The following is a 24,013-nucleotide window of genomic DNA, read 5'->3' on the forward strand; positions in this document are numbered from 1 at the left end:
GAAATGCCTTTCTCAGCTGTCCAACAAACAGGAAAAGAAAGGCTAATTCTGCCAGTAAGATCGTTTCCTTGCCATGCTTCATTTCATTGTGTATTTAATTCAGTCTGAACCTTAAAATAGCTTTCTGGTGTTTGTCTTGGTGGCCCCTTGTTGCTTTATTTGCTTCTGAATTGATTTGCAAGGTTTCCCTCCCTTCATTTCTGCATGCAGATGTGTGGGGATGAGGGGACTGTGTCTCTGTCCTCTGCTGCTTTGCTTCCCCTCCTTCCTCTCCAAAGCATCTTTCATGCAAAGTTGAGCTCATCAGCTGGGTTTTTTGATACTCCAAATGGAGGGGTTCTGTAATGGGAGTTGGGAAGCAATACTGTAATACAGTTGGACTGTATGACTAATCAGTTAGATAAAGAATTTGGGCCGCAGAATAGCAGGGCCTTCATGCTTGATTGATGATAACAGCAGCCAGCTGACTTACTGCCCTTACTGCCAGCATCCCCCATGCTATTAGAGAGGATTTCCAGCGTAGCACAATAGATTTGTCCAAGTAAGCATAATGCTGGGGTTTGCAGCGCGTGACATCAAAACCAAAAGAAAAGCAGGTCAAAATGGTAGGTTCCCTGAACATACTTAGAAAAGCTGAAGCAGAGGAGTCCTGAACTAAAGCTTGCTCATCCCCTACCTCTGTACTTCCTACCAAAAGAAGTAGATTAGTCTCTCTACCCAGCCTGGCAAAAAGAATGTCTCTTATTCCTAATGACCTTTCACCATGGAGCTTGTTTTTCTTTGGCAAATCTCCCAGAGCATGGCCAGGGCTGATTTCTTTGGCTGGTAGAAGTTGTTCTCTTTGAGTCAGGGCTTATGGAGCTGGCATTATACATAGAATATATAGTGTGAAATGAAGTATCTTTCATGGAACCCATAAGAAAGAAAAAGAGACACTTGTTGAATATGTGTATCTTAATTTCTTAACAGGCTGTAAATAGCTCTCAGAAAGTCTTAGTTGCCATGGTGTGGTGGTTTTTGTGTCTAGTGGTGTAAACGTAGAGCACTGTTCACAAAGCCATGAATCGTTATATTGGAGCTGCAAAGAACAACAGGTGGGAGAACTTTCTGTTGCAAAGAGAAAGGTGGAGGTTTTCCTGCATGAAATCAGAATCTCTTTATGAATCTTAGGAGAGCAATTCCACTCTCCTGTTTTATAGGAGAGTAAGGAGCCAAGAATATGGATGTTTCTAGCACATACCCATAGTAATATGTTTTATGGACACTGTGAAGTTATCAGGTGTCAGGTGTTAGCAGACTGCATTCTGTGTCATTGCAGAAACCCGGCTGTATTTTTTCTCTTTTTGAATAATGTTGTGACCACAGTTCTCATTACACCTACTAAAACAGAAGCAGACACCTAAAATCATATCTGTAAACCAGATATTTGATTGAGATTGATGTAGATATTGTTTGGAACTTCACTGACTGCATAAACTAATATTAAAGCTATTTCTGTAATCAGACTTCAGTTGCTAGATTGAGATGTTCTTTCTTTTATTGTCTGTACACAGAAATTGCCTAAACTGTAAATAGCTGGTGATGTTTTCTGCCCAGAATATAAGTTTTGTGTTTGACTTAGTACCTGATAGAGAAGTATTAAGCTACAGTACTGATTTTGGTTTGAAGTTAAATGCTGAAAATTCATTGTGATGTTAACAGCAGGGAGCTGCTTCTGTGAAGAACTAAATTAGAAACTTTCTGATCTTTAAGTACTGACAGACTAAATGACCTCAGCAAATGATTTATCCTATCACTGATTCATCAGTAGTTGTCCTTCCTTTCTGGGTCTGTTATTCATGACAAAAAGATTTCAATATAGAAGGGAACTTCACCTTTTACAATCAGCCTTCTCTTCCTGCTCGCTTCATTCCCTGTTGCCACAACCTAAGCTGCAGAAATACAGTTACAATATTGAATGACTGGGATTGATGAAGCGGTTTAGTTTTGCGAAGCGAGTTGGTTTGCGATGCAGGGAGCAGCGTGAGTGGCGGAAAGGTAGGTGACCGTGGTGTCAGTGCCATTCAGCGGGTCGGCTGACAAGGGTTGCTCACCAGTTCACCTTTTGTTCCACATGAGCTGCATTTAACAACCATCTTGATGCTGTCATTAAACTGCAAATTCTTGTGTAGCTTAAAATATACCAAATTGCATCTCTTAAGCTGTTATGTTAATGTTCTGTGTTTATGTATGTGCATTACCTAAAAGATGCAAAGTTCTCAAGTGGAAAATTTGTCTACAATATCTACTCTGAAATGCATCTGCAGCATCTATTTATAAACCAAGTTTGAACTGATGAACTTGCCTTATGCTGTGCCTCCCAAACAGATGCCAGAGATAGTCCAGTTATAGAGATATCATAAATCTGGTACAGCCGGAGATGCTCTATATTCAGTGCTGGTCTAAGTGAGTCGCACTCAATGGTGGGGGTGGGGAGGGGATCCTAGATTCAGTTCCTGTGTGGAGCAAGGGCTGTTCTGGGTATATGACCACTATGAAGACGGAAATTTAAGCCATTTTGTCCAACGGAAACAATTACACAATCTACTTACTAATGATTTTTTTTATATTTCTCAGGCTAAGTATGTCTTATAGACAGCTCTGAATAGCAAATTAATTTTACTTTAGTCTTTTGTGATTGGCTTGGTCTCCTGGGTCTATAAATCAAAACAATTGATGTTTAGCTTGTTTAAAGTTCAATCATGCCCAAGCTTTTGGCTCTGATAAGCATTTTAGCTGTAGAGCTCTGCACCAATGCAGAACAGATGAGGCAAGAATCATTTTGTCATTTGCGTTTTTCCTTGGGGCAAATAAGCTGGGAAAGGGATTGTAAAGCAGTGATTTGGTGAAATGGATGGGTGGTACAGAACCTGGAACCAGCCTGGAACAAGACACCTCCTCTAACCAAAATGTTACAGAGTTAGTTCTGGTGCTCTGTGGAAAGTGAAGGGAGGAAAAAAGGAACACAAAGCAAGGATTGTGCTGGTTGGAAAAAGCAATAACACTTCAAAAACTCATAATGAAGCATTATTGTCAGCAGTGGTACTTGCTGTGTGTTGAGTGAACAGTGTTCAGCATCTGCCAGGAGCCGGTTCTTGGCCTGTTGACCTCAGAGCAACAATGTCCCTCTGCAGGAGTGGATTCGTAGCCCCAACCTGCTTTTGCTGTTCTGTCTGCTCATGAGGAGCAGAATTTTATAGAGAAAGAGAAGCATGAATTTTGTGGAGACAGCCCTTCAGCTGAGCTAGATGGATACTGAATTAAATAATAGAAAATCTTCTCCGTCGAGGTAGGGAAATGAACCCTGTGGAGTAATGCCCATCATTAACTAACAATATTTAAAACAAGACAAGGTCTTTTTTCCTCTGTCTTGGTCCTCTAATGGACATTTTGATGACTAAGACTAGTATGTGCTAGCTGTCCTATACTGCAAGGTCAGACCTATTTGAAAAATGCCGGGTTATTTGGAGTATACAAATTCAGCCTATTTCCTACAGCAGTAAGAAGAGTTCATCATACATGAATGTTTACTAGAAAAATAATAATAAAAACTGTCTGGTGATGTCCATTGCTGTTACTAGCAGAGGGATGAGTTTTCCTTCCTCCAGGCGGGCACCGGCCCCAATGGATCGTTGCAGGGATCTGCCGGGGGGGCACAGTTGGCCACACACCCTGGGCAGCCCCAGGGCCGGGGCAGTTGCAGGCACAAGCACAAAGCAAGCTTGACGTGTTCCCCATTTCTAAGCTAGGTTACTTGCTTTTCCGGGCTGACATTCTTCATGGCAGTTTGCCCAAAAAATGTTAAGCGACCACCGTAAAAGTGAAGCCTTAAGATTGGCTGCAAGAGTTTTTAATCTTGGTCTTGCTCTGTCTTAACAGGGTTCCTGGCAGATCTAATTTCATTTGTGTGGTGTGGAGTTAATAGCTTGACAGGTACAGGGATATTAAAAAATAATTCTTAATTATAAGGTGTATTGAATTGCTAAAAGAGAAGATAATATCTCTTTATGACAATATTGTGCATAACACAGCTAGCCTGCCAAATGAAAAGGGATAAAATAATCATTTGCACAGTCAGATGTTTTGAAGCCACAGACTCAGGTAACAAGATTTGAACATCATTGATTCATCTGTGAGTGGAACCAGAGTACAGGCAACGAGATCAGCAGAACAACCTGCTGGTGTGTCAATTAAATCCCTCTAGTAAACAATCCGAATAAGGGAAATCCTGCTGTAGGCATTTGCTGCCTGTTTCTCTAGCAGCAGCTTATTCCCAACTAGACAATTCTGGTGGTTAAATGGTATTTGGGTTTTTTTTTTTTTTTTTGTATCTTCAAAGTACTGTCTATCAAACAAGATTTTGCAAGGACTATTGCATTACATTTCTGACTTATCCCTACTGTAGAGAGTCAGAATAAACAGCAAGGAAGGTTTTAAATAACAGGCAAAAATAGAAGAGAAGTTCATAGTTTTCAAATGTTTACCTGCTTGGACCAGTATATCTTGGACAATGCCTAAGATGGATATATATTACGTATATTTAAAAATCAGGTGCTTTAGCATACAAAAATTACAATGTGTTTTTGGTTTGTTTTGTTTTTAAATCTCCCTTTGGTCATTTTGTTTTCAAAAATAGGTCTGAAGATTTGAAATTGTTATTGAAGTTGGCTAGGAGTTGTGATCCAAACTTAATCTCTCTGTGTCAAGTTAATTAAACTTGATTCGTCTGTATTTACAGCAGCAGGAGGACTCCCTTATTTCAATATAAAGACATATTACAGGGGAGTGCCTTAGATGAGTTTAATCCATGGTGAAGTGTGCGGCAGTCAGGGAAGTGGTTAGGACTTTGTTTCTTTTGGCATATGAAGGTCCCAGGTGATGCCTGACACTGCAGTGCACCCATTTATTTCTTGTCCTGGACAACATCCAGAGCAAATTATCAAAAGTTGGTTGCAGGCAGAACAGCTTTTTAAGACCCATCTGAAGTGCAAAATACTGTAAAGACTACGAGTGTCTTAGCTTGTAAAAAAATATAAAAAAATAAGCCGTTTTAGATTACATCACATGAAAATGTAGGACCATATGGCTTAGTTCTGTTTAGCTTACTAAAAATACAGTATACTCCAAAATGTGCCTTACGTTTCTCTTTGAAAATGCTGGGCTTCTCGGGTTGTTGGGGATGTTCTGACACAACACTGAGAAGAAGATTAAGAAGGAAAACGTAGGGACCTCTGGGCTCAGTGTCATGGTGGTGGAATGGAGGAAGAAAAAGTCCTAAGTCACTTTGCCAACAAACAAACCCCAACATATGCCTGGCTGGTGCCTTAAGTTCTCGATTGACCCAATTAACGTAATTAGTCATGTTTGAAGGTGGACAAAAACATGAGTCTTACAGAGTTGAAGTGTACCCTGTAACGTCCTGCTAGCTTAAATACAGAATACAATCAGAATAATGCATGTTTTCTACGAAGAATTTAAGTACCAAATCCATTTGAAGTCTTGGCAGAACACAGTGTCCGGCAGCGTGGCCATTACTGCGATTCCCTTCAGCTCAATATATGCAAACCAGACAGTTTCAGTAAATTGCAGCAATAAAACTTTTGTTCCAACAGCCAAGTTAATCATCTGACTCTTCACCGGGATGGCTGTGTGTTTCCATGACAGTTGGATGAGTTTATGATTGACACACATACAATTAAAACCTGCCCTTCAAAACCGTAAATTGCAGAGACCTAATGAAAGCTCAGTCATAAACAACTTTTAATTAAAAGAATGTTAGATTGTGACTTCCACCATAGACGGTATTAGAAATTTTAAGTCTCGACACCAGTGAACACAGCAGAGTAATATTAGGATTTATTGTGGGCTTTGCCTTAGATTTTGATCCCACCTAAATGTGAACTTTTATTCATATATTGATTTAAACCTCTGTGGGTTTAGTGATTTCTTTTAATTACCAGCTAGTATGAAATTATGTAGTTCTTGGACAATCTAATTTCCCTCTGCCTTCATACAGATCCGTGTGTGCTTAACAGTTGGAGAGACTATTTGGTTTTGTTAATAATAAGCTTATGCGTATACCAATTCTAAGAAAATATATGCTGTAGACTTACCAAAATGTATAAACACTTACGGACATTTTGGTGGGCAACTATATTTTATTTCATAACATAAAATTCATGTTATGTTATTGAAACTCTGGTACTGTTAATCAACGTAAGTTAATAGCAGGGCTTCAGTGGAGAGTGTATTTGCCCCTGTGCTTTCCTTTGGTGTCTGGGTGACCTCTGGGTGACACAGAACAGTCCACCTCTCTTTTTAAGGGACCAAAAAGTAAGACTTAGGTGAGACCTAGAGGGCATAGTGGCTTGTTTTGTTTTATCACGGAGATGTATCAGCATTAAATGAGCAGCTTAATATATAGAAGCTTTGCAAATTTTTTCAGCCTGCTCATGGTGATTACATTTTTCGACATCAACTAAAATATTTGTTGGTTCACTACTATGATTCTAGCAAGTTGCAGACAAAATATATCTTTGTGCAATTTTGCAAAGCTGAATTTTGCAAAGCTGATATGGTGTCATTATATCTGATATTATATTAATAGGATCCATTTCATTTCTGTATCTTTTAGATCTAAGAAGCACCTACAGCCTGTGACACCGTTGTGGCTGGAAATCAAGGTTTCTTGCTGATTTCCACATTACTTGTATGAAATATATTTTCTTAATAAATACCTAGTCAAGCTGGGGTTTTTTGAGACCAATATATTTGGCCTCATCAATCCTTTGCTGCTTTTTCGATGCCGCAGAAACCAGAGACTTCACTGAATCATTCAGGAGGAACAATATAATGAGAGAGGAGCAAACCGGCATCCGAACATCGATGGTCCGGTGCTGGAGTCGGCCTGGAGCTGCCCGGCGGGTGCCAGCAGTGTTGTGTGTGGGACTGGCAGGTGCTGAGCTGCTCACGTTGGAAGGCACACGTTCAGATTAAAGGAACAGATGTGCAGCCATATTCTGTCTCTTAAATCTGCAGATTATAAATATTTAAGATGCAAATAAGACTTGTGTGGTGGAGTTATTGCTTCTGTGTTTTTGACAGTGAGGCTCATTCATCAATTTTATCGCACTTGGTACTTGTTAAGAGGACACTGCCCAGGCTGGCAGAACTAAAATTAGATCTGCCAGCTTTTGTACTGATTTGTGGTTTCCCATGTCGTCTTGAACTGTAATGAGCGGCGTGCTTCGAGATAAAGGTTCTGTAAGGCACGATATCTCAATTACATCTGAGAGGAGCAAGACGAAGAGTGCAGCCCTGTGAATCACACTTCCAAATGCTCTGTTGTTCTCCTTTTAGTTCTGTTTGTTGTGGGAGCAAAAGGAGAAAGGTTATGTGGCACTGAAGCACTGATTCAACAGGGTTAGCAAATGTATACTGATAAATCTATATGTTTTAAAAGCAGTGTGGTTCCACACTTCCTGATCTTACCAGGAATGTATATTAATCCTACTATCACCATGAATAGCAGGACCTATAGCGTGGTGCAAATATATGTGAATGGCTTACCTGTTTCTCTTCTCTTAAATACCTGTTCCCTTTCCTGACCAAGTGGTAGCTCTGTAGGACAGACTCAATGTGTGCCATCTTCACTGTTAAACTTATTTACCTTGTTTCCCTGCTTGCGTGCATTTTTTTTTCCCTCCTTGTTTTTCCTCTACCTAGCCACAAAGAAAGTTCTCTACAGACGCTAAATTAGGTATCAAGAATATTAATTAATATTAATGAGTCTGTTGCTATTTCATACCGCCTAGTATTTGTCCAGGCAGGTTATCACAGCGGCCACGTGAAGTGCGTGTGATGCGAGGGCTGGATGCGGCGAGGGCTGGATGCGGCGATCCAGGCGCGGCCAGCTGGCCGGTTTTCGCTCCCCACGCCCCTTGGCACCCATTGCCAGTTCACACTTGGCACTGCTGCCGCTGTTTGCAGTGGCCGTGTGGGTCTCGTGAGCGCCTTCCCTTGCCAGGGTCTCTGTCTCTGTATTCTTCCCGCTCCCACGTTTATTTGGTGGCAGCATGTTTCACCGCTGGGCTTTCCAGCATGTGCTGCTGTCTTTAGTTGGTTAATCTGGCCTTTCAAAGGTGTCTTTGGTCTCTTGTTTGTGTCTCCACTAGTAACAAAATACAGAATTTGGGACTCTGTGAGGCCAGCTTGTCACTGAACCATATTAACCAATTTACTGCAATTGCGGAATTTCTAGTGATCTGTGTCTGCAGGTTTAAAAAGGAAAAGGCAACTATTGAGATAAATCCACTTCTTAAATTTTTTTTTAATCTACCTTGTACTCTCAGAATCCGAACACACTTTCCTGTTCGGGTTTTCCCTAATGCATCCCCCTCAATATTGCTTAGAAAAAGCAAAAAGTTGCTTGAAATTAGCAATATTTCAGTTTAAGAATATGTTTTAATTTAATCTTCCTTCATTGACCTTAAAGATAAATATAAAACCATGCGGGTCTAATAAATTTTTTCAGCTTTTTTACAGCACAAGTGTAATAACTTTTCTGTATCAGAAGAGCAACAGTAGTACATGAAAAAGAGATTAGAACGTAAATACCATAAAAAGGAAACAATGTGGCCAAGCAAATGCTTTTGCTTCTGAAGTGTCTGGATAACCAAATTCCTACTGCTTTCACATTTTAATCCTTTTAAAATAAGAGGCTGAGTTCGTTTTTAGTGTCTAAAGACCAGATTAAACCCAGCAAACTGTTGCGGTTCTTTGGTCCTTAAACTTATGAACTGAAAGCACTAGGAAACAAGCTGTGTTAATAAATATATATGCTTACCATGTTTCAATTAACATAAGATTGTAGGTACTTACATAACATTTTTGTGCATGTGGCAACACATACTTCTGGAAGCGAATATGACACATTTTAGCTGCCCTTGTCCTAGTAATTGAAAAAAGGATAGACAAGTATTTGAATAAGTTGGTTTGTCTGTAAAGAGCTGAAGTAATATGACTGCCTGGTAGCCTGAGTGTGTTAACATGAAGCATACAGTTTGGAAGGGTGCTCGGACTTGGAATACAAATATTCTCTGTATTTCCTTTATCTCTGCTTTGTGGGCGAACTCCCAGTTTGCCAGGAAAGGTTACTAAGCTCTGATCTATAACTACTGCAAATGATTGATTTCTTCTATTCTTTGATATTCTTCCTCCTTATCTCTTCTACATTCACAGAGCAATGAGTGTGGATGCTATTTATATCTTTCCCTGGCAATTGTTTTTCATTTTAGATTGCTACAGCACTTCACCTTTAATTTTCACCTTGCTTTATCAAAGCAATTTGTATTAGTGATCTTAATCTGTGCTAATGTAACACTATCTTGTGTGCGTGACTGGGTAGAGATCCTGCTTTTTCTCTTCATATTAACTTCTCCCTTCAGGTCATCACTAATAAATAGAACTTACTAAATTATTTTTCAACAAACGGAAATGTTGTACAATTAAATAGAATATACATAATTTTAGTGTAAGCAAGACATGGTACACTCTCTCGCTGTCACCGGGTGACAGATTTCACAACCTTGCCATTTCTATCAAAACCTCATTGGTAAAATCAATGCTTCTGTGGAACATAAAATTAAAAAAAAAATGCAAGCACATCTGAAATCATCTGACTACTTGTACCTTTTGATTTCCTACCCATTTGTATGTAGTTTCTTAGTCTGGGAATGCTCAGCAGGTTTAGCTGCATGCACGTGCATCCACCTGATCTCTTTTCTGGAGGCTGTGTGTGCCTCCTGCTGTCCTCGGGAACACTCTGCATTCTGCGGGTTTGCTATGGGGGTTCCATTTGTTTCAAGCTGTGCTCGTGTTTAAAAAAAATATGAAAAATCCCACTTTATGTAAATAACTGTAAGAGTTGACGATGTGATTGAGGCCTCATTCAATCATCTGTCCTTCCTAAGGATGAGAGGTGTTATTCCTATGTTAAGCATTAGTTTTGAGATTCAGGAGATTGGCTTCTCACTGATGGCTCTGACCTTCAACAAATTGTTGTTCTCTATGTGGTTTCTTCAATCTTACCTGTATTTCACATTCCTTTAATTAAATTTTGTTAGCATGTAATGGTCATCTGTGTATCTATGGTTGAAGGTCATGCCAGTTACAGAAGATAGGTACCGTTGTAATAGTGACTACTTCAACTTGTCAGCATGGACTAGTAAGACTGTTGCATATGAATACAGATTTTTGGAGAAAATATAGTTCTTAAGCTAGGCTACCCTACAATTTTATTCGCAAAATGTTGCTAGTTGTGAAACTTTCAGGCTGCTTTTCTTTTTCCGTTTGTGCACGGAGGGTGTGCTCAGAAAAACTGGACCATTTTCAAATACATATTTTCAATAAGAAATTTCCTAGCTTGACCAAATATGCGGTAGCTGCCTTTTGTTCAGAGCTGAGACCTGGCCAGCTGGGTTGCCAAGCCGGAGATGCCAGCCCGTGGCAGCCAGCGCAGCGTCATTACGGGGCTGGAATGATGTCCCATCAACACAGAAACATCTGACAGTGGTGACTGCACAGTGCTCCTGGGTCCTGTCATCATCACTGAGCTGGTACAGCCTTGTGCAGTTTTATAGCAGCTAATCTATTTTATAGCAGCTAATCTGTGTTGTATGGGTACAGTAAGATATGAATGGTAAACTGACGTTTTCTTTTTTGAATTAAAATTGTCAACAAAGATTTTCTTCTTATAGTTTAGATGTAAAAATTCCATCTTGCTTTGGGAAATCTGTGCTGAGGGAGTTCTTTAAAGACACTCTTAACTTTATAGTTGACTGTACAGCAAGTGAGTTTAAAACCTGGCAGAGTATCCATGACACACATGTATTAAACTTCCCGTTTTTGTTCAGCTTCATCAAAACATTTTCAAATAGGGGCCAAATGGAAGACCTTCATTTCTTGGTTCTTTTCATCTAGTATTTCAATTAAATAGGACAGTGAATTGAATAGATCACCTCAGGAAATTTGAGTACAAAGCCCTGGCTAAATGCACAGCTGAAGTCTGCTGTGGTTTGTGTCTTGTGGTCAGTGTTGAACGTGGCTGTTCACCCACAAATGAAACAGTTTGCTTCTTTCCAATTCTCTCCCTTTCTTTTGAGATTCCTCCTTTCTTCTTTCCTCTCCTGATGTCCTTTGGTGTCCTCTGTCCGTCCATCCTGCTGGGGCTGCGGCCTGCAGGGCCTCGGCACTGGGGCAGCCACCTGGAATGGGGGAATCAAGCTCAGAAGCTGTTTCTCACCTCCAGACTCTTAGCTGGACTTGGTTGGGACGCCGTGTCATGCTCAAGTTAAAAGTCTTTAACAGGCAAAGATTGTTTGTCTTTTCATGATTTTGATGGTTTTGGATGGCTGCACTGAACATTCATATTTTTAAAGCCACTTCAATGGTATTTAGATCACTTGGAAACATTAAAATTACATTTCATCATGTAAATTTACTGTCTGATATAGTTATTAAGTAACGAGAATACAATTACTAGTCACTAGAAACTGCTGTTTTACTTAGAAAACAGCTCTTCTACAGAGCGCATTTTTCAAATCTGAAAGAATTCTTACACAAATTCAAGTTTATTAGTTAAATGTTAAGCTTACATTTGGAGTTGAACAAGTTGGTGTATAATGTAACATTGGGGAGAAAAGTGTAAGGTGTAGAAAAAGAAATTAAACCTATACTCAGATCTTATTTAATGGTAAATTAATCTGACTGACTCTTTCAATCAAAATCTGTATTAAGTGCAATATTCTTCAGCAAATGTATTTGAAAGATGAATGGTTTTTCATTGTCAATCCTTGCAAAGTAAAAATGTTGGTTTGGGAGTTGCTACTTACTGGACTCTATGTTTGGTGGATGATTCACCTTAAATTAAAAAAATAATCTGGAATTTTATTTACAATAATAAACTTTAAGCATTATCTTCAATATAACTCTGTCACCAGCACCTGCGGTTCTTCTTGTGTTGTCCAACTTGACTGGCACCGATGTTGTATTTTCATGAAAACCAGGGGTTTCTTGTTCTTTTTTTTCAAGCTTAGATTTCATTATAAACTTTTGGAAGACCACATTTGCCTCCCATTTAAAATGAATATATTTCTCTTCTTTCTGTAAATACACATAAGGTGACTTTGGTTACCCCATGGAAAGCTGTCATGTTTGATTGGGATATCCTTAATGTACTGGAAAGCAAAAGTAGGTAATTAATCAGCTAAATTAAATAAACTGCATATTAGCATATAATATAACAAAACTTTTTCAAAATTTGCATAAAAGCTGATGAAGTGCTGTGACAATTTTGTTGCTACTTAACTCCTTGAAACAAAGTTGTTGGCAAAGTCTCAGTGATTACATATATATGTAATATGCATGCGCACTGGTGTGATATTAGATTCTGTGTATACCTGGTTGTTTTTCCATTCCTAGATGTCTGTAATGAGAAATATTAGGAAAATAGTACTAGCAGCTGTCAGCAGGCTCTTGATAGGAAGATTATTACGCATTAACTTTAAAGAGTTAGGAATGTATAATTCATGGCTACTTTGGATTTTGCAAATCTCCCTGTTGTGTACAGTTGCTAATCTGTATGACGTGATGGAAAACACATCTTGGCAATACTGTCATTTAGGTTTGTGGCAATCAAGAAATGGCAGTTTAAATGCAACTTCTCTGTTTGATGTTTAGGAGAAAATCCTAGTTCTGTATTACAAACACTAAACTGTCTGGGCTTCTTATAAATATTAATTTAGCAAGCACACAAAAGTCTGTGACATTTCCTTCAGCAGAAAGGATTAGCTTTAATTTCACTTGCTTGTATCATAGCACATTGAAATGAATCACTGTACGTTGGCTTTTGTAGTTTTCTATCTCATAAATTTTCGTTTAATATGCCATGTCTTTATCAGCACACTAACGTAGTCAAGGAAATAGGTGCATCTAGTTTGCCAGAGTTAGTTCAGCCATTGTTTCCTTAGTAAATGATTTATATTGCTGTTAGCATGTAATGACTTGAGCAACGTTTTATAGGCTGTTGTACGTTTTCAGTCCTGACATTTTAAAAAGCCGCAGTTCTTATCTGTGATACGTCTGTGTAGTGATGCATGGGCTCTTTACCGCTTTTGTAATATTTATATAAAATGTATTGGCAGCGAGTGCTGTTCGGCAGAGCATCTTTGGAGCGGCCTGTGGATCCACCGCGCTGACCGAGCTGTTGGGGTTTGTAACGTCCCGGGCGTTTTGCCACCGCTCTGTCCAAACCCTGTTTGTAGGAGCTGGTTTAGTCAACGGCTGCTTGACGTTAACATGCTGATTTACATGATAAGTAACAATGAGTAGGAGTTTGTAAGGGAACTTGAAGCTCATAAGTAACACAAAAATAATGCTGTTTTAAATACATTTCTAAAGCTAATTGAGTGTAAATATTAGAATATCTAACAGCTTGTAGTTTGGCTCTTGATGGAAAGCCTCGTCCTGAGTGTGGTGTTGCTGTTCGGTGTGGTAGGTGGTAGCTGTGTTTGCATCTCATCTCTAAGTGGAGAGACCTCTCTTCCCACGACTGTTTAATAGGTTTTGATGTAAGTTGTGACAGAGTATATACCCATATACTGAGCTGTATAATGTACATACCTCACGTTTGCCGTCCGATACCTCATATAAAGACAGAACTATGTTGTCAGTCAGAATATCCTACATTTCTCTGGGAAATAAAATAGCAGTTTAGCAAATAGGGATATAAGGTGAAAGAAGAAGGAGTTTAGTGAAAAAAAATTCCTTTTCCTCACCCCCTTGTTTCTTGGTTAAGAAAAGTAAATCACAGCAGATGCAAAACACAACTCAAAGAAAACTATTCAGCTCTGCCTGTACTTGTGGTGATTTATATGTGACAAAGCCCCTGCCAAGGAAAACACGCAATTGGAGGGTATGAGCTTCTTGCACAGTGCAGGCTTAGTGGATGATGCGAAAAAAGACGTTAGGAAAAACGAACAGTAGGATGGATTGCTACAGGACTTTCCATCACGCTGTTTGTGTAGAAATGCTCATCTGTCGGTACTGTGAACGCTTGCGATGGTGCAGCATCCAAATTTGTCCCTAAGCTTTCCTATAGCCCCATAAACTGCTCACATTCTTACCACATTAGAAAGATGTTTTAATAACTAATTACATTTGCTGGAGTAGGAAAAGAACAAAGTGGTGGTTGGGATGTAATTGTGGATCTTGCTGAATGGCAAGAAATTGTTTGCTGATAGATGCTTTACTTTGACACGCACTTTGCAGTTGTCAGTGTCTTGATGTTCTGTTAAGTTCCTCATTCTGAAAAGATTTATCTTAATTAGTTATTATAGCTAGAGACTAATTGTCTAATTTCATTTTTTTTTATTCTTTTGTTGGTGAGTGAACATAAAACTGCTCAGAATCTTTAACAGTGCGACTGGGGTAATTAGTTACAAGTGAGAGATAACAAGCAATTTGAAAAGGCATTACGGGTTTTTCTCCACCTTTCTCATCTGAGAGCTGTAAGGTACTTGATTAAAATCAGTGATGAAAGTATCACTGGAATGAAGCAGCATTTCTGTAATGAAGTACAGGTGTTTTATTAAATGTCATGTGGTCCCAGCTGGTGGGTTCTTCACTCCTCCCTGTCTGGGTCACGTTAGCAGGTGAACAGTAACCAAGGCTGAAAAAGGGACTTTGCAGTGTAGCCATAAATGTCAGGGAGCTCCAGGCTGCCCAGGGTTTGGGGCTCAAGCTCTTAGCTGGCATCAGCCAAAATAAACCAACACTTGTCTCCCAGGGTCAGTTGGACTGTACCCACGTGGAGATACGAACAGGCTGGTCTGTCAGCATTAGCTAATCCAGACAGACCATCAGGGACTGTTGCTCACAAGGCAGTAGTACCTGATACCTCGTGGTATTTTAGATATATATTTAATGAGATCTTGTGAAATAGGAAAATGCAGTTGCTTTCCAGATGATATGATAGAAAAGAGTAAAATAGCCCACAGACATACGTGAAGGTTATAGCGGATCTGGGTCTTACCCAGGATGTTCCCAGTTCAAGACAAACGCCTTAGGCTGTTGGTCGTCTTGACTCTGAATCAACCGAAAGAAAAAATAAAGGTGGAAAAGAAGGAAAAGAAGGAAGGAAAAAACCAAGCAAAGTATTTTTCAGTGGTTTTTGTCTGCTCCTGATGACACTAAACATAAATAATGAATTATTTCTCCTTAAAAATAAAAAATATTTTAATAAAATACATAAAATTAGCCTACTTAGAGGAGGCAGTTGTACTTTTGTTATGAGACAAAAGCTAAAAGAAATGAGTCTTCGAAGAAACCCTCATCTTACTCCACAGATTTGTAATGTTGCTTTAGCATCTGTTTGCCTCTGCAGGGTTGAAGTGGTTTTCCGTATTGACCATGGATACATTTATTTGGCCTTACTGTGCCCTCCAGCCAGAGGAGGAGAAGAGGGGAAGGGTCCAAGGATGAAGTCTTGGTCTCAGAAAGAGAGAAGGAGAGCGGGAATCTGAGGCAAAGCATCCTGCTTGTTATCTGTATCAGAAATTCCTAGGATAAGAAATGCCGTAATGGCAACACTACCTGAAGCTCAGACAAAAACAATGAGAGGTTGAAAAATGTTGAGTTCCTTCTGTTGCCTTTCAAAGGCGAATGTCTTTCGGCCCTAATTTCTCTTATTTCCTGCTGCTAGAAGAAAAAATGTCAAATGGGATGAGGTGTGTTTATGTAGCCACAGTTGACATTTTGAGAGTCACTAGATGGTATTTAGACCTGGATGACTGAAAATGCTGTGGTGTGTGCTTACGAAGGAAACATTTTTGGCTTTTAAATCTATGAATCAATGGGGAGTTAATTATATATTGGATTGAATTCTAAGTCTGGAAATGTTTGATATATGCACATATGGGTGGCACTGGGACAGAAATGGAGAGGACTGGAATATGTAGTTAGCCAAGCAAGCTCTTCCTATGGAGTTTACTTTCAATACGCCTGTTCTGTGGGATTTTCTTGGGGACTCAGATGATGGTGGAATAGATGTCAGGAGTGAGAACTGTTTTGTATACCAGCATGACTCAAGAAGGGATACAAAGGAATACCAAAGGGAGATACAACTAATAGATTTCCACTGTATTATTTAAGTGTTATCAATAATTTAAAAGTACTACCCTCTTCCTACTTCTACTAGATGGAATAAACCGTGTCTTTTTTGTTACTTTTGTTTCTCTGACAGAATTATCATCGAACCAAGGGAGAATTTCTACCTTAAACCAATACAGGAAAGGAACGCTATAAAAGGTATTGTGTTTTTATTGTGTTTCTGCAGTTGTTTACCAAATCTCTTTGAGTATTTTGCTGCTTTGTCATTATGTGTATTCTTATATAATTATCCTTTTTAAAAATTATCTTTACACCTCTCAGAAATTCAATAGTTTGCATGTTATTGAAGGCCTACTAAAATTTGTTTTAAAATAGTGGTAGAATGGTTGAAGGGCAGAAAGAAGGAAATACCCCTGATAAATCTTGAAACTGTGGAATGGGATAGGAACCTCTCTAATTCTAAATTGTGTTGAGAGCTGAGGCACTGGCCAGGCTAAAGTTCAAGTGGTTGCTGAGGAAAATGGGGATGACAGTTTTCTCTTTTGTGACTTCACACCATTTCTAATCCATATTTCCCTCCCTCTTCTACCATGAAGATCATTTAGTTTGATTTTCACATTTGGCAGCGCAGGGAATGTGTCTGGCTGTGTGAACTCCTCCCGCAGCCACGTGTCCAGCAGGCGCGCTCCCAGCATTCGCTCCTACCCCCTGCCCAGCTCGTGCTCCTGCTTTCCTGGGGTGTTTTTGCACCTGAAGGAGCTCCGTGAAGGGCCGGGGTTGTGCCTTGTGTCCCATCTCCCCGCAGTCAGGGTCCTGCTCTTAAGACGCGTCTTCCTCTCTCCATCCCCTTCATGCCAACCGTGTCTCAGCCTTTCCTGAGACCAAGAGGCCGGTCCTTCGGTTGCTTTGAGGGTGACCACAGACATGTTCAGCTGCTGTGAATTCACCTCAGTCCTGCAGTGTGTCTGGTTTAGATCTGGGGGCCTGGTGGTGAATAACAGAATTAAATATCTAAGTACTCTGCTGTTTGTTTTCCTGAAATATTGCTCCTTTCTGTGTACTGCTTTGTTTTCTCTGTGTAGGTGGACTGTAGTTCTAGCCAAGCATTTTTTTTAAAGTAATCCTCTGAATAACAGGTATCATGATACTGATTTTTATAAAGTTCTTTCCATTTTCGTTTGATTATTTTTAGATTAAACATTGTCCCTTTTGTATACGTCAAAACTGAAAGTGTATATACCCCATTTAAAGTTTCAAGGCTGTTTGTATGAAGGATTGTCAGAGTTTACATAGTACTGTCTGAATCGTTTGCTGCTTACCTCTGTTACTTATATAGTCTTAATGAAATGAATTTAAAGTGTTTATTATTGCTGGAATATATTCTTATTGGTACAGTGCAGGATTTTCATTTGTTTTAAACATTTGAAGTGACTCAACAGTTAAAGCAAAGTTATTATTTTTCCCACTCAGCACAGTTATCAGTGGAATCGTTGTTAAAAAGGGACGTTGGAATGGAAAGTTGGTTCTTGGGACAGATTTTCAGTGATTTAGGAGAAATATTTCTGCTTCCAAACAGCTGTAGTCAGGTACTAGTGATAAGTGCATTCCTGGAAAGAAGAAATATTATTGATGGGCCAATATAAGCTACAAAAAGCATTGAGATCCTAGTTGTGAAAATTTCTACTTGCAGTGATGTAATAAAAATAATTTTTGACAAATATATGGATGTAACACTTCACAGACTAAGCACAGCACTGCGTTGCTGTTTCATGCAAGTGAAGATCTAAATGAGTAAAGAACACTTGAGTCTGGACTAATCAATGTGGTTACTATGGCATCTTGATTTACCCAGGGATATGAACAAGGCACGTCTTGAACATTATTCTCTGAGGGCTATTTTGACTGTCAGGTTAACCCTAAAGACACCAATATGCTTGGCTAATAGAACAGTCTCCTTCTCTGGAGACATTCAAACCCGCCTGGACACATTCCTGTGCGATCTGCTCTGGTGAACCTGCTTTAGCAGGTGGGTTGGGCTGGATGATCTCCAGAGGTCCCTTCCGACCACACCATTCTGTGATTCTGTGTAACAGAAAATACTTCTGAGTGTTAAATATATCTGCTTTGAAGATTCAGCCGCGTCTCGCACCTGAAAACAGAGGGTAAGGTGGCAGTTGTGACGTTCCTGCCCCTCCAGCAGGCAGCGCCGCCATGGAGCTGGACGTTCTGCAGTGTGTGACAAAGACCGTTCTGTTGGCAACGTTAGAGAGATGTTGTGTGCCAGAATCCATCATATGGAATGATGAGTCTCTCCGAGACTGTCATTAAAACGTATCTGTTTTTCCTGCCTTTATATGTTTATGCATGAACTGCATGATTACTCAAGACATCAGATGAGCTAAATACTTTTATTTTGCTCAGATATTATTTATTAGTTCTCAAATGCATTTGCCTTGTAACACAAAAAAGCTGTCGTGTTAATCAACACAAACTTGGATTGGGTTTTACATTTACAGATGCCGAAACAGTGAAGGGTCTATCGCTGCCATCTCGGCGTCTGCCCGTACCATTGCAGAAGCCGATCTACAGCTTTGGTCCCACAGAGTGGGTTTACTTAGTGCCTCAGACTTCCAAATTTAGCTTGGTGAAAAAAAGGCTTGATTTAGAATGAGACAGATGTTACTGGAGAGAATTAGAGCTCGTGGGCCTCGTGCTCGTTCTTCCCTCTTTTTGTCTTCCTTTAATCTCCTCTTCATTGATACTGTTCCTGGTTTAAAGCAATGTAAGGTCGAAATCGGGTTGTTTTTAATGAGGTTGAAATATGGGAGAGCGATGCAGTAGGATTGGTTGGTAAGCAGCTAATAAAATTCATTTGATTTAGTAGCTTCAAGAATTAAAGGTGAATAGTGACACTGTGTATACTACTGTTTCCAGTTCCCTGGTGGACCAATAGAGCAGCCACACAGCGCACTAGGTATGGATGTGGAAGTTAAACAAGACACATGGTTAGAAAAACAGGAGAGGTGGGATTGTTTGTTGGTTTGTGGTTGTGTGTGGTTTGTTTTGGGGTTTTTTGGTTTTATTTTTCTTCTCTCTCCTGCAAACAATAAGAAAACCAGAGGGAAGATGTTTGCTCTGAACAACTCACAACTGTGACTCTTCTTTTTTCCCTAGCAATGCCAGTTTGTTTATTGCTGTACAATGCTATGGGAGATATTAAGCATTTAATTCAGATGGGTTAAAAGATGTGTTTCCTTTTGATGCATTTATTTGCATTAATCTTAAAAGTAGTAATTGGAAATGCCCTCATAAACCCTGAGATTGGAGCCCTAGAATTAAAACCCATTTGTTATTACCAGGAATGTAGCTGTGCGGTTTTATGAGCCTTTCCTCTACTGTAATCTATGGATCTCATTTAGCTGCATGCAGCCGTGTTCTTCTGAAACATAAAAGGAAAGAACTGTCTCAATAGCCTGAAATCAAATTATCTCTCTGTGTTAATCTACATGTAAAACACCCCAGCCTGCTTCTTTAAAGGAAAATAGTTTCACTGATAAGCAAAGCAAGACTGTGTGCTCTGGATACAAGAATTAAGTGGATTTCTTTTTTTTTTCCGCAGAGTACTATTTATAGCATCAATTAACTCCTCGTGGTTGGGATAAGTCATTTGACACATCTGTTGCTGAGCTTAAACATACACTGTTCTGCGGGGTCACAGTTGGATTTTTTCCTCTCAAACTATAGCGAAATGACCATTTTCTAAGTAATGGCAGTTGGTTTGAATACACCGTGTTCTGACGCCGCTACCGTGGGATCTGGAATAGATGGAGCAGGTTGTTGGTCTGCCCCACTGCAGGGCTGACCTGATCTTTGCTACTTGCCGTTGCGTTGTGTATTTTATCTGTTAGACGATAGCACAATAATATCATTTATGAAGGAATGATTATGACCATCTGCAGGATTTTCCAGCTTTGCTGTAATATTTCAGTTATTCCATTTTGCCAATGAGAAACTGGTCTGGTGATGGAAATCGCTGCCTCCCCACTGACTCTCTTGCTCCTGCATTTTGTGAAATGGAGATTTAATGCTTGTAAATGTGTGGCTGTTCTGAGCTGCAGTTCCCCATGTACAGCCAGTTTCAGACTGCATTCCTCTTCGTTATTTTCTCTTCAAATGGAAGCCCTTTTACCAAAACTCAAAATATTTAGAAGCCAAGGTAAATGAGGACAGTTGTATATTGCTTAGTGAAATATCTCAAGTATTCTGTGGAAGTAATTGCAAAAGGTTATAGCAGTTTCTTGATGCGATTGGTTTATTTGTGCCCAAATTGGATTGGATAGTAATGAAGCCAAGCTTTAAAATACTAGGGAAAGAACTAGGGAGTGAAGTTCTGAACTATGCTGCTTTTGATCTTTTTCTCATTAAAATAGCCCTGTTCTAAGAATAGATGTATTGATTTTTGGTGGCTGTGCCTACGAGGCAGCTGCCGCAGCCAGGAGGTATTTCTGTTGAAAATGAGCTGAGACCTGGCCCATCCTTACAACAATTCCTTGATACTTCATGTAATGCCTGATCCTATCCAGCAGTCACTAAGATGCACTTCTTAAGGTTAGTGTTGGGCTTTGGTTTTGTTTTGCTTTTTCTATCTGCTTGGAAGACAGTATTCTAGTAAAATGGTTATAGTGGAATTTTCGACTTGATAGAAGTTTGCACAGATTGTTTTGCTCACAGCTGAAGCGTCTGTTGAAGTCAGTGAGAATCAGATTGGGGTCAGCGCAAGTGGTGAAGCTCCATTGATGATGCAGCTTCTGCTCAAATGGGTCTGAGAATACTTAGAAGCCTGAATATACATGAATCAGAAAGGGACCACAAAGTGTAATCCATTTTCAAGTAGAACTCCATATTGATTTCAATGGGGGAGACCTTTGAAAAATCAATGACATGCTGCAACTTCAGGATGCACCGACATGTGTTCTGGGCTGTTAAACTGATGGGCCTATCAACTAATCAGGCTGGTAGCAATCGTGTTCGGAAAGTTCCAAGGCAGAAGAAAAGGTGTCAGAGGTTTGAGAAGTAGCAAATTCACTGTTCATATTCCAAAAGAAATGGCAAAGCATGATATTGTTCATTCTTGCTTTAACTTCCAAGATGCATTTTATTTCTATGAATGAAAAATGTAATGTAATGAAAAATGTAAAGGAAAATATAAAAGTTTCTGGGTATATGTAAACAAAGGCTTGTTCATTATAATGTACAGTATTAAGCAAAAGGAACTGCTGAAATCATCAAAATATTCTGAATTTCCCATGAGATTTGTGCACATCATTCAGCTCAGCTGGTTACTTCAGACTTGGCTTGTTGTTATGGGAGGGAAGTGCTGTCTCAAGCGCTACCCAACTAAAGTAGGTAAACAGAAATTAAGTTGTATAAAACAGTGATTCTCTTTGTGTAGGGAATGAAGTATTAATGATGCTAATATTTCATGGTTGTGGCTGAGTTGACAGAATTAACACTTATTGAGACAGAACAATAGCAAAGGATTTTTAGCTGTCAAGTTCAAATTCAGCAGACGTACTGAAGTCAGAATTCAGCCATCTCTACATTGTTTGGTCTTTTAATATTTACAAGATTTAAAAAAAAAATATTCCGCTCATTTCAAAATATATGGGGAGTGTTTGTTTATGCAGAGAATTTACAGTGCACAGTGTGAATTTATAGACTATCACATACCCCGTTAAACCTTAGTGTGGACACTTAGGAGGTGTGGGGTAACGTGATGTCACTTTGCACTGTTTTATGCTTAATTAACACAAACAGTGATCTTTGAAGGGAATGTGGTGTAACGAGCGCCCTGTGACTGGAGTGCAGTCAAGCTCTTAGGCTGTGGCGAGCAGGAGCCTTGCTGCGGAAAAGTGCTGTTCCACTCTTCTGCTTTATAAGTGATACATTTCAAGGAGAAATGGAATTTACATTGGATAAAACTGGTCATAGGCTAAAACATTTACTTTAAAAATTGCCCCTGTAAAAATATTTCAATTTGAAGTTTGATGCATGACTGAGTTATTTATACTATTATATGTATGCAGTTGTTATAAAGGTGTTCTGTATTGCTCTAATTTATTTTCCTTTCCATTTGGGAGTGCAGTATAGCAGTTGAAATGTATCTCATTAGGGAAATAGTGCTTCAGTGTAATTAAAAGCCATGTAGGCACTCGGTATCACTAATCCCTGAAAACACTGCATGACATCTTGGAAGGAGAACCCACGAAATTCCTAGTAGCAAACCGCTGAAGTGAGGAACCGCCACCAAAGGGAAGCTGTGGAAAGATGACTGCTCTCATTTAAACATGCACCGATTCATCCATGAGAGAGATTGTATGAGATATGAGAAAAGCTGAATTTGTTTTTGCTGAGAACTGTATCTTTTTTAGATGGACTGGGAACCGTTATGGTAGGATTGGAGATGCTATGGTACTATTGACCAGAGCCAGCTCTACAGAGAATGGTGTTGGAACTGTGTTGCACATACAAGATGTGTGCATGTCTGGATTCTTTTGTTGGCGTTGCCAAACCCAGATCATAGTATGATCTTCTGCAGATTTATTTGCAGAATTTACTTATTTCCACAAAATAATTCCTGCTGGATGATCGGATGAAATTTCATACTGGTGCAAAACCTCAAATATTCCACATGGATGCTTTTTCTGCATTAGCAGAACTGGGGAGCTGCTGGTTCACCACCGTGTCCCTGATATCCACGGTGCCTTCTGCAGGAGTTTCCCTGGGAGCGTTTCCGCTGCGCTTGTTCTTCCCCAGTTTTCTCCTTGTTTCACAGGCCGCCTCTGTCCAAAGGAACAAAAAACCCCAACCAGCCTTTTTTTGTTTCTTTTGACACCAACACAGTATGTCTGCCTGTGCCTATGAGAGAACTATATTGAAATAGGTTTCTTTGTGAACTCCTCATTGCTATTCATTGGTGGAGATTGTCACATAAGGGTCAAATTAGAGCTCAGTCAACCAGAGCGGCAAGAAGAGGAGCCCAGCTCAAGACAGATTTTGCCATAAGGTCTGAGAAGCAGTTTATCTAGAATTTGTGATGTGTTAAATACAACTATATTTTGTTTTGCAAATTGTTGCTCTTATTTTCTGTAGAAACTGAATTATGCTTAATTTATGCCTTCTGGTCATTTACTTTAGAATTAGTCTTTCTCTCGCTCTGCCTCCCGGCTTCTATCTTGGGGCATATCTTTGCATGGTTTCACTGTATCCAGTGAGTTTTGAGCATACAATTTACTTCTGTTAGTTTAAGAAAAACGAGTATTTTTGTATGATATTTCCATGCCCCTTGAGATTGGATCCATGCAAAGAAAGGATCACATTTCTGGTAATTTGGCTGAAACACAAGAAATGGTGTTTATGCTGGCTTCAGGAAGGCAGACAGTACCTGGTCAAGCATAAAATCTGCTGGGGCAAAATTACTCTCTGAAAATGTTCTAAAGCAAATTAAGTTTGTACTGGCTCTGCATTTCATGCCATGTGGTTGCAGCATTTTTGATGTGGTGGTAGCTGAAAACTGGATATGCTGCTTTACAGAACCATGCCTTTGCGAAATGGGTTCTGTTCTGTACATTTTCCAGCAAAAACAGGTACTAAATTTGCAGTCGCTGACCCAGAGAAGTTTTGGTGCTAAATGTTTTAAGACAAAACAGATCAGAGATTTACAAAGCTACATGGACAACCTAATATCCCAAAAACTTCTTTGGCTTGGCTTTTGGGTAGGATTAGATCACAGACAGGTAGAACTGAG

The 24,013-nt window shown here is 39.6% G+C and overlaps 1 protein-coding gene across 26 annotated transcripts in view; it reads left to right on the forward strand.

The window, feature by feature from the left end:
- The window catches only part of ARVCF (ARVCF delta catenin family member), a 241,395-nt gene that overhangs the window by 52,797 nt on the left and 164,585 nt on the right, over positions 1–24,013 (forward strand). For all 26 annotated transcript variants that reach the window (XM_065033011.1, XM_065033014.1, XM_065033013.1 and 23 more), the window contains one exon: positions 16,340–16,404. The gene's annotated coding sequence lies outside the window, so the exon portion shown is untranslated. The remainder of the gene's footprint in view (positions 1–16,339; positions 16,405–24,013) is intronic.

Source organism: Columba livia, chromosome 17 (genome assembly GCF_036013475.1).
Source record: "Columba livia isolate bColLiv1 breed racing homer chromosome 17, bColLiv1.pat.W.v2, whole genome shotgun sequence".
NCBI lineage: Eukaryota > Metazoa > Chordata > Aves > Columbiformes > Columbidae > Columba > Columba livia.